General features: G+C 36.1%; 1 protein-coding gene across 8 annotated transcripts in view; it reads right to left on the reverse strand.

Annotated features, from left to right (window-relative positions):
• Positions 1 to 12109, reverse strand: part of ERBIN (erbb2 interacting protein) — a 120297-nt gene that overhangs the window by 98843 nt on the left and 9345 nt on the right. For 7 of the 8 annotated variants that reach the window (XM_071425306.1, XM_071425312.1, XM_071425311.1 and 4 more), the window contains one exon: positions 1273 to 1384. The exons of the other annotated variant lie outside the window; for it this stretch is intronic. The gene's annotated coding sequence lies outside the window, so the exon portion shown is untranslated. The remainder of the gene's footprint in view (positions 1 to 1272; positions 1385 to 12109) is intronic. 8 annotated transcript variants of the gene reach the window in all.

Here is a 12109-nt window from a genome sequence, read left to right on the forward strand (position 1 = left end):
ATATATATTTTTTTTTTTTTTAGGGTTTTCTTCTCAAAAACAGAATATCCTCCTCAAAATCTAACTTTTTTCATTAAAACCCACTCTATCCCCATGAACTCATTTCCAAGTAAAAAGCTCCTACACCTGGTAATGTCTTTTCACAATTTTACCTAATTTAAGTATTGCGACTTCTCTACTTCCAAGCACATAATTTCAGCAATTATTAAGCATTTAAAACATTATTTTTGCCATAAAAATATTTCCTCTCTCAAAAGTCAAACATTTTCTGTGGTTAGTTACACATATTTGTGGGTGCATTCTAACTATATTCTCAAATCAGAGCAAAAGATGGTGAGAGCAGAATAAAAAAAAAAGCATTTGCCCAACATTCCTTATGAGGACTAAGACAGTATATTATCCTATTCCAGTATATACTGTAATCTAGCAAAGACTTTTGTGGCACTTCAATTAGGGACAAAAATTGGAAAATAAAAAAAACCCCATATCATTCTAGTCAGTTTTTCCCTACTGTGCTATGACCCAATTCTGAGCATCTATATGCATCTGCTATTAAATAATGCGATGAAAAATAAGTTAAAAAAAAAATCCTTTCAGTCTCAGCCCATGCTAAACATACCACTAACAAGTATACAACAGTATATGCATGCAATTGAAAAAAAAAAAGCTGACTCCCCCAAAACAACACAAAAAACCAAACCAAACCAAAAAAAAACCCCAAACAAACAAACAAACAAGCAAAAAAAAAATCAAAAAAGCCAACCCAACCCAAATCACTCTAACCTTTCTCTAGATAGAACAACAGCATCTCGTTAGCTTATGCAGGGCAGAAATACTTGTTTGAAATTAATTTTATTTTTTGCACAAAGCTACCTGAATACATTACCATAAAATGGGTTATGAATTCAAAGTAAGCAAATAATGCAGAAAAATAGAGCAGATGCAATGGAAGTCAGTCTACAGAAGTGCTCACACAGAGCTGTACCAACTTTAAAGTACAAACAGACCATGTTCTGTGACCCAAGTGCAAGAGACAGTACCAATACAGTGAATACCTCCAGCACCCCTTGAGAGAAAACAAACAATATACATTTCTTATGCATCATCCCTACAAGCTACTGCAATACCAATTTAGCAGTTAAAAATTTGTCATTCTTACATGTGAGGGGGAGAAGATATTAATAGAACACTTAAGAGTGTAACTGAAACAAAAAGTGTGCCAAAACATTCAGCTCCCCTTATCTCCTTTAACATACGTGGACAGTCACCTACCCAAATCACTCCACCACTGCTAATTTACACCCCAGGAGCCTGAATCAGCTTCTCAGCTGGGACCACAGATTCACCAGGACGCCGAACAGTTTATTAAACCATCCACATGGATCTGTGAAAGAGAATTAAGAAGTGTTTTCAAAATGATGAGTGTAAGCAGTCTTACACAAAACTACGGCAGTAAATCCACACATTTACTTTGTTCTACACCAGAATCAAACATAGACAACACAGAAGCAGCAATACCACAACAACCACCATTCTATCAACATTAATTTTTGGTTTTTGTCAAATGTGAACATAATGCAATCAGAAAAAGGAGTGTGTCAAAACACAGAAAACGTAAAACTGATTATGGTCTCCTCCTTCTATGGCAGCCAAAACTGAATCATATACACTACTAGCAAGCTAGACCTCAGAACAGCTCCCTGTTATTTGTATGAATGGAGTCAATTATCAGATTAATAAAATGTAACCAAAACCAACAAGTACTTATGTGCAGGACCTGGGCTGAATGACTTCCTCTTAAAGTTCTGGTGAACCTCCATCATGTTCTCTGAAAAAGAATCTATACCACCCACACAGACACAAAAGCTTCCACAGCCCTCATGGGAAATAAAACTCACTGCAACAAATGAGTCTTTTAAAAAGCTTCAATTATTTTAACTGGACCTGCCAGCTGCCTTTCTTTTAGCTTAACGTCATGTTTTGCTGAAGGTCTGCAGCCACAGCTATTGGCAAGAGTGGAGACAGTTGCTTTCAAGTAGTTGGGTCTCTTTCTCAGAAGCTTACTCTGCCTGGTGGGCTTGTGTGGAATACTGCCATACACTCTGAATGTTGAGAATACCAAGTTTTAATATGTGGTGCTGGCTAGTAAGCCAGAATAATGCAGTAAATCTAACACCCATGGTGTGTTACACATGCATCTTGGTCACATTTGTTGAAGACAGTTCAAATACAGTGTCAAAATACAGAAAAATGGTTTTTCATCTGTTTTTTAAACAGCTAACACATGTCACCCAAAAGAAAAAGGTCTAATAAATCTAGGTTTCTATGTTGATAAATGAAATCTTCCCTGAAAGAAGTTACTCTTCAGGAGATCAGATCCTGATTAGTTCTTAATACACAGTCACAAAACTGAGTTTCATGATTCCTGGAGTTTTGTGATTCCTAAAACTTTTATGACAAACAGCAGCAACAGAATTGCCAAGAAAACAAGTGTTTGTGCCACTGCCAGAACACTGTGAGATTTAACAAACCATGAAGCATCCATAGTAATACAGCTGTTCAACAGATCTTAGCTACCTTTTCCAAAACATAGGTTTTATCATCTCCCCAGGATGCCATGGACATCCCAACTACAAACTCTGAAAGATGCCACAGTTAATGACTGCACTGCTACTTTCCTGGCTTTCTTGGGAATAAAAAAATTGGGCTGCTGTCCCTTAAAGCAGTGGCTCTGAACTTTCCTTCTAAATTTTTCCTACTGCATTCCCACCTATAAGCTATAAAATTCTTGCATGGCTGAAAATATGAACATAAGTATCACATTATATCAAGTTTATATCTAGCCAGCAACTCTCTTCATACACACCCTGGTGGTCTGTGATGTAAAGCCTGGAACAGCTTTCTTAGCTCTTAACTAAGGAGAGCTGACTAACTTCCCTGTCTTGTCTTGTGATCTTCCAGAGAAGATTCAGTTCAATTTGAGATGTAGAGTGGCATCTTTATAGATACAGAATGGATTGTTGAATATGGTGTCTCTTTCAGTTTACCTATTCAAGCTTGTGACTACCTGCAATCCATGATACAAGCACTTGGTACTGATGTAGACTCCAAAAGTTAATAAGTTGAGGAAGAGTAAGAACTTCACATATCATTAGAAGAAAGACCTTTGACACTTCTCCTAATGCCAGTATTCCACACAACAGGGTAACTTAGAAAGTAGAACTAAGGCTACGGTCCACTTCTGGCTTTTTCATTACCAGAGACTTGTAATTTTTAATTAAAACACACTACCTAATTAGTATCAACAAGCCAATCCAACTCAAACCTTGAAGGGTAGGTCACAATAGGAAGAGGGACCCATATTACATTTGAGTTATAAACCCATTTCAGAACAGTTATGAACAGCTAGAACTTCTCAGAACTAGACAGATTTGTGCTGTTGAATACCTAAATCATCCCTTGCAGACAATATGTTGGAGCTTTTGTGGCTGCAAAGACAATTACGAGAAGAATCAACTTGGATTTTATTCCACTATCACACTTGCGAAAACCATGCTGCATTAAAAAAAAAAAAAACAATAAACAGAACAAATTTTTTTCCATTTTACTGTATCTAGTCCCCTGTTACTGTTACTCTATTTTTTTCAATATATGACATGAATGATCAGGGTCTGCTTATCTACATGAAATTTCATTCAAGTCCTGTGAAAATTTAGATGTGGTTAGTACTGCTATCAAGTACGTCAGAGTTTGCAAGAACATACCCTAGAGCCTATGCTAAAATAACTGGTAGTATTACATTATAAACCAAGGGTATCTATCACTTTGGCTAAGATACCATATCTATCACTTACTAGAAAAAAGCTGCAGATGGAACACCGCAATGGACACTACTTTCATTTTCAGACAGAGCCAAGAAGCATCATCACACCACTATTTTTGCAATATAACTAATGATAGCAGTGAGTAATGGAAAAGATATCTTAAAGCAGCAAAATTCATTTAGAAATATTCTACTAATAGATCTTTAATACTGTAAAAAAGACTAGTTGAGATATTAAGTCACTTCTACTGCAGATCAGTAGATGTATGCATAAAATCTAACATTTTGATTTCACAATGATCAGAAAAAAAATCATTTAGTATCACAGGATTCTTCCCCTACATTTTCTTCATCTACCATGACAAATTTAAAAATGATATTTAGATTTTTTTCAAGCTGAAAAAAAGTTTAGCTGAATCCAAAGTGCCAAATAAGAAAAATAGGAACTAATGAATATATGGGCATAATTACTAGCAGTGCACATATAAAATCAATACTTTTGCAATTACATTAATGCAGTTGGTCATGAACTGAAAAAAAGTCTCCTCAGTTGCTTTCTGAAAGGAAGTAAATAATTTGTATATTTTTTCCATTAAGTTGAACAAACAGAGGATGCATATAATTACAGGTAACATATAAAAATTAGCCTATATGACAAGAAGTTTTTTGATATGTATTGATTCTACTTTTAAAAAAACAAAAGTAAATGCTTAAACACACTTGACTACTATCATTAAAAGTGCTAAAAGAATCTGGTTATTAGAAGCCAGGTGATTAGCAGGAGAGGGCATCAGAGAGATATTTTGTGAGCTGAAGAACTTGATGTTGAGTAGCTGACTGATTTGTATGCAACCTTAACACTTAAATTCAACATTGGATCCTAAGGTCTTCTCTAGATCAATGACTCAAGGAGAAGGGTAGGAAGAAACCCACTCCAGCAATACATAATAACCTCACTAAGCTCAGCTTCACTACTGGCTATTATTCCAGCATGCAAGACTCACAGTTCAATATTTGAGTGTCAGGACTGATATCAGAAAACAGATGATCACAGAGAGAGAACGAGTAATTTTTATGAATCTTTAAATATTCTCTCCCACAACCCCTGCTTATTTCAAGATACAGAGATATAAATACAGGCACATACACCCAAAAAGCAGTGTTCAACTTGCTTTCTAACCATACAGCAGAACAAATGTAAAAATACATAGTTATCTTTCACAGACCTTTTCTGTCCAGCATTTTATCATATGCCAGATGCACTGAAACTAAATGCTGGTCCCTCAACATCTGGCTCTCCCCCAAAAGCCCAAAACTGCAGCATCAAAAAAAGGAAAAAAAAATCTTTGTGTTTCAAGTGGAAAAAACGCAGGAGAAAGGTAACTCTAAAAACAGTAAAAGTGAATGCAGTTGATAATATTTCAGTCACACATTCACTTAGAGGGGGAGGGATTAATGCAAACATGAAACTGTACAAAAAAAAATATACTTGCCCTCACATTCAATTTCAATTTACCGCACTCTAGATTCTTATTGCAGATAGAGTCTCAAAAATTAAATAACATGTGAAGGAAACACAAAAAAGGTGCAACTTTTTTCCATTTACATTTGCAAGGTCAACAGACACTTCAGTATCTTAATAACTAACTAAACTATGAAAGCATTTAAGAAAAAAATCCTAGTATATTTTTAATCTGGGGGTGTGGGAAGGAAATTAAACTACCAACCTCTGCATCACATTTTCAAAATTCCAGTCCCAGAGAAATTAATATCATTATACTAGTTACTCTCAAGTATGCAGAAGATTATCATTCAGAAACTACCTTCAGGAAGAATTCAGTATCTCCAAATCCTGCACAGCCTAATCTTGTACTACACAATTTGAAAGAAAAAGCCATATAATACGTAAGTTATCTTCCCAATTATAATGTTCAAGAAAATTTGGGAGTTAATATAGTCTAAGCTTTTTTCCACCTTTGAACCCCAAGAAAATAAATTATCTTACAGCAAACACTGTTTCCCCTGAAATGCTACATCAAATACTTATCAATCAACCAAAAGGTAAGGTGCTGTTTTACAGATTAAAGAGCGGGACAAACAAATAGACAACTGCTGTCATGAGAAATAGCTTGACTGCTTAAGGATGTGTTGAGAACTATCCATTTGATGCCTTAGGATTCCAGTAAGCAGGCAGGGTACAGCTAAGATATCAGAAGTAATTGCTACGAACACTGGTGTGCCTGGAGAAGGAAAAAGTCCTCACAATTCAATTTAAACGTTTCTCATGTGATGACTCTAAGAAGTGCATTACTAAGGGAGCAATTTAAACTCAGATAACAAGAAATAAGTTTTAAACTCACTAGTGCTTTAACAAACCACTGCACTCTAGTCTCTCCAGAGAAGCAGACATAAGCAGAGTATCAGTCTTAAAAAGTGGGTAACAGCACAAATACCAGCTCTTTCTGTTCACTTCATGACCATAAGTGCCACCTCCTCTCTAATACAGGGGCTTGGCCCTTCTAGAAACGGGAGGGAAGACAGAAGTCGCCTGCATTTCATGAGTGCAGTACAGTCAAGTAAGGCCACTATACATGGCTCCTCATTACAGACACACAGCACCTCCACACCCAGCTAGCAATCTTCCTAGAAGATTTGAGAATGATGAAGCTAAATGTCCTCTCTTCTTCCATCCTCTGCCTCCTAAATTATCTTGCACTTTCAATCCCTCAATAAAGGTGTTTCTATCCTGCCCATCTGAAATTGAAAAAGTAAAACACCATAAAGGCATTGCACACTCTAAGTGACACACATTTCCAAGTCCATCATTTTGTCATAATATATAACATATGAACTTGTTTACTAATCATACCAACTGCCCATCACCTGTCCATTCTTCACTCACACTAGCCTTGAGGTCTAATCTGAAGGAATAGCATGCCACATTCAAATACTGTTGACCTACAAATTTCAATCAAGAGATTTCTCTAGATAATGAAAAATACAATGCCACCAGAAATCCCAACTAACTAAAGAGCCTAGATATATAAGTCTCAAAAGCAAGTGCTCTGAAACATAGCTTTCAGGAGGAAAGGTCTTCACTGTTTCTTCTCTTTTTCGATGGTTAGTCTCATTCCTGCAGCAATTAAAAACCATTTTACAGAGAAACATTTAATTCCAGCCTACTGTCTCAGGTCTAGAAGTCAATCTGCCTATGGCAAGAAAAAGTAGGAGAGATAGGAGGTAGTAGACTATAAATCTGCTGAAAAGAAGGTGTAACTGGGTAAGTATCCCAGTTTTTAACTGCACTTTTGACTTTCATGTATGTATTATCAAATATCAAATCACTGATGATGAATAGCAACATTTATATTTATTGTGGGTAAGTGGAAGACTATCCAAATTAGCAACTGGAACTCAAAAGGCAAGTCAATCTCCATCATGCAAAATTCAAACTACAGCCTGCTGAAGCAAGAGTAATCCCTGCTTTTCCCTCACACCTGTCTTTTATTAAAGCTAGGGTTTTCTTAATCACACTGTAAGTCTTATCAGTAACTGATCCAAAAAGCCTAAATCTGCAAGACACTGAGGAGAATTTTTTTTTCATTTAGATCAGTTTGCTCAACAACTCAGTGAACTTCGGTACTATGTCTCCACCTTCAATACCTTGTCTTCCTTCTGATGCAAAGAACCACACTGGAAACAAAGAGGAAGTGTGCAAAGCAGATGCAGCAGAATGTAAGACTAGACATTTAGCCACAGGCTTTAAAAATTAAAACTCCTTTAAAGTAAGGGTGATAACTTCATTATTACTGTTTTGGTTTTTTTTAGTACAAAAAAGATGTACCAAAAAATATATGCAAGCATATTTTAATGCTCACAATAGCACATGTTGATGGCAAAATTCATGCATGTGTGTCACCTTTATAATTTAGTCCACCTTGGATTCAGTTTTAGTGGAGGGAGTAGGAGGGAAGAATTTTAAAAAAATTAACCATTATAAATATCTACAGGCAACCAAGAAGAAGCACAGATACTCAGTGAATCCAGTGAACAGTTTGGTCCAGACACTGACTGTACCAGTACCTTTTTTACTCTACAAAACTGAAAGAAATATTCACAGGATGTGGTCGGAACTTCAAGACACTTGCTCAGCAAGTGCTGTGCATGTTTTTGCAACAAAAAGTCAAATACTTGCCCACAAAGTGATGCTTTAAATTTAAGAGACTTGAGAGAATGAGAATAAAGCACACAAAAGTATATAGACCATCATCCCCAACATGGTAAGTTCAAAATTTACATACACTTTCTTTTAACCAAAACAAAAACTATTTAAAAATTCCAAAGTGACCAGTACAAGGAGGTGTTTTCCAAAGAAGCACTATTGAGAGAAAGTCTTGGTTGTTCACTTTGGCTGAATATTAAGGTTAAAAAAACATTTAGAAAAATCTTCAATTTATATGAACCTGCAACTCAAACAATAAATAGATACACTGAATAGATTTACAAAAATTGATATTTATATACACAACAGTGCCACTGCTCTAGATGTATCTTTTACGTGTCTTACTGTTCTTAAAATGTAGTGAAGATACATAAAATGCAGTTCAAGAGTTCAAGCTTCCTAGAGTATCAGAAAGCTGCCACTTTCAAGCGGCATGACGGTATGGCCATGATGCCAATAACTTAGAGCAGAATGAAACCTATTTCCAATCTTGACGGTAAAGGTGATTTGTCCTAAGTCAAGTCCATAAAATAAGACATTTTCTAACAGCCTTCAGATGCTTGGATGTAAAGCAAGGCTAGTCATGGCTATGAATAAAACCAGTCTCTACACTGCACCCAAGTTTCTCATCTAAATTCCTCTTCTACAGCCCCTCCTATCAACGGATTAACTTAGACGCACCCACGTCATGCACCTCAAAAACAGTCTTAACAGTAAATCTTGATAAGAAGAAATAGAAACAGGTTTTTGTCATTAAACAGAATTCTTCCATGGTGCTGTCTGATGGCTTGCTCGCAAATCAACATTAACGAGGTCTTAGAGAGCCTCAGGAGAATGGACATATTCAGGAAGAAACAACAAGAAAGAATGAAACAGAAGTATAACAGTCAATATGCTTTTAAAAGTTACAACAGTTACATATATATGTTAATTAAATCACAGACTAAAATTAAGTTTAAAAGTATCTCAAAAAGAAACAAAACAACCAAAGATAAAATAACTCAACTGTTTAATGGAGAGGTATAAAATAGGTATTTACAACGAACAGCACAGGAAAATCTTGGAAAAAAATTTGGAATAAATGCCACAGAGGGGAAAAAAACCCTGTAGATTCCATAGCATTATTCATCTATTAAAACCAGAAATGGCAAGTGCTTTGATGACAGTTAGAGTTGGTTAAAGAATGAGAAAAGACAATACATTACAACTCTTGCAAGTGCACTGCAATCTGCAATGTTTACATATTCCAAAAGGGGAAACCCAAATTTTGTTTCAAGCTTATGCTTTCTGGACAACTGCATTAACACTATGATAGTAGCAAATCCAACTTGAACACAAGTCTGTGAATAATTTCCAAGTGTGTTTGAAAATCAATTCCTGCTACTCGTGATGACATGGGCTAGAGTGCAAGTAAGATTCAGCCTGGTATTTCACACTGAAATTGTCAGCAAACCAGGCCAGACTCAACAGAATTAACACATAGTTCTAAGGTGCAGGGCACGAGGAACACCCATAGACACTTGCCATACACCTGAAGTACATTTCAGATGCACTAAAGAACAAAAGGAAAACATATACCTGGGAAAACATTTCTTTGTATTACTACTTCTGATACTTCCTACAATTCAATAGCTACAGACCACTCCTGTAGCCACTGATAGCTGGGAGACAAGCAGAAACACTGGAATTAACTGTGCTTGAACAGGTATGGCCTCTCTGTGGCTAACAGGACCACTACTCCTTCATGAAACACAAAATTTGGTGACTAGAATGAAGATAAACACCAAACTTCAAAGAAGAACAAAGGCTGAGGAGGAGAAAAGCTCATGTGTACCTGAAAATACATCTATAAACTTTCTCATACCCATCCGAAAGAAGGCTGAGACCAATCAGACTAACACACATCACTATCAGGGAAGGCAGCTGGACTGCCAGAATAAATGCAAAAGCAAACAATAACCCAGCTGGCTTGAACCAAACAATAACCCAGCTGGCTTGAACCAAGATACAAACAGGCAACTCTAGAATTTGTCTCATCTCTCAGCATACAAGCAAATCTTTAAATGGTGGCACCACTACCACTGGACAGCTAAAAATCTCAGAGACTAGAATTTAAACCAGAAAACAAACACAGCAGCACCTCCTTTTTCATCTCAAGAGACATGAATGTATCATGCTTCCAACCCTGCAGCAGTTAAGGCCTCTGCTACAAACGCTGCTTCATAAGAAGCTACTTTATTATTAAATGCTTGTTTCAAATAAATCTGTGCCTTGCACATCTATGGAAGTAAAATATTTGCCCTCTCTTCTCTTTCAAGGACCTCTCATTTCTTACACAAGACTGAACTGCAATTAGGATGTTATGTAAGTTAATTTACTGAAGTTAATTTTTAACTCCATTTCTAATCATAGGGATTGAACAAAAAAGAAAAACAGGAGGAAAATGACATTCTGAAAGAACAAGCAAAATTGCTTTAAAAATATACATACTTCATTCCTCTGTCTTAAAGAGGCTTTTAAATTATTTCAGATCTGTAAAAATTATGCCATGTACTAGTTAGAAACTAATCAGATGAAATTACAGCTTTTTGATATACATGTATTTTTCTGTCTATGCACTTTTTAATACCTTTGCCTTCTAACTAGGAGAAATTGAAGTGAATTCTCACCTACTTTGCCAACATGGAATAATAAGCAACAAAATGCTTGGCCTTGGGCTTGTGTCTGTCTTTATAATAATAAAACCCTGCAATATTTGGAGCTATTTGTTGTAAATGTTCTTACTCCTTGTCTTGAGAATTTGTTGGAATTAAGACACTGAACAGCAGCAAAATCCTTCACTGTTTTTTTTTTTATCAACCATGGTTTTCTACCTGCATTATCAAGCAATTATATACTTCTCTCAGTGCTGTAAAGAACACATACACCACTAGCCTTAGAAAAATCAACCAACCAACCAACCAAAAAATAAAATCAAAACCTCAAATAAACCCAAAAAACAAATCACCCACCAAAAACCTGCATACTGTGCACAGGCCTAGATATCCAGGAGGAAAATATAATTATTGTTTTCCTATTCCTTCACTCTTATTGATAGACTCCCGGTTTCAAATTCCAGCTATGGCATATATAAAACACAAAAAAAATAGGGGATGGGGAAAACAAACAGCAGTGAAAATGCTAACAGTGAAAGTCAGCAATTGGTAGTTAATACCATCCCCAATACAAAAAGCTCTTTTTAAACTCTTAACTCAGGATATAAAATAGGTTTGAAAAACATAATTACCACATTCTGTTTCACATGACTATGGTATTTTTATTCGTTTGACATATGCTGCTTCCTGAATGGATTTAATGTATTTTGGCATTCCAGAACAAAACTGCTCTCAGTGTTTGGCACTTCATGTACAATGCAGCCAGGAAGCCACTCCTTAAGACTTATGCAGCCATCTGCAGCAGACACCAAAGATTTTTGACAAGCAAGCTGCACTGCTGTAAATATGCAGTATTTCAATATAAAAGAAAAGTTCGCATCTATTAATCAGACTCCGCATGTAATTGCCTGCAGATAAATTCAGGTGATCTGCAACATAAAACATGTCAGCACAGAAACCAAAAAGGAAAAAATAAATTTTAAAAATATACTATTTCTTATCAGAAGGTTACTGATTATTTAAATGCTTACTAAATTGTAGGGTCTACACATAAAAAAATCCAGTCCCTGATGCCCTGCCTTACATGCACTCTCCCTCAAAAATGTAATTCCCAGAATTCCTACCTAAAGCTAGGAAGGATCAAACAACAGAGGTCAGAATAACACAGCAGGCACAGAACACTTGAGATACAAAGTAAGCAGATGTTGGGTACACAGGAGAGGAAGGAAGAGCCACACTCAAAACCCTCTTGCTAGTAACTGCTCAGAAAAACAAATCCCGACAGGTTACATAATTCCATCTATGGTAACAGGAAGATACATGGAAACACATTCATAGATCAGAGTTCAAAGGAAGTACATGGGGGTATGTATATTCACTTCCCATTTTTAATTTGGCAGATTTTAAAAA

Source organism: Agelaius tricolor, unplaced genomic scaffold (genome assembly GCF_023055355.1).
Source record: "Agelaius tricolor isolate 1412-34295 unplaced genomic scaffold, bAgeTri1.0.p SCAF_4, whole genome shotgun sequence".
NCBI lineage: Eukaryota > Metazoa > Chordata > Aves > Passeriformes > Icteridae > Agelaius > Agelaius tricolor.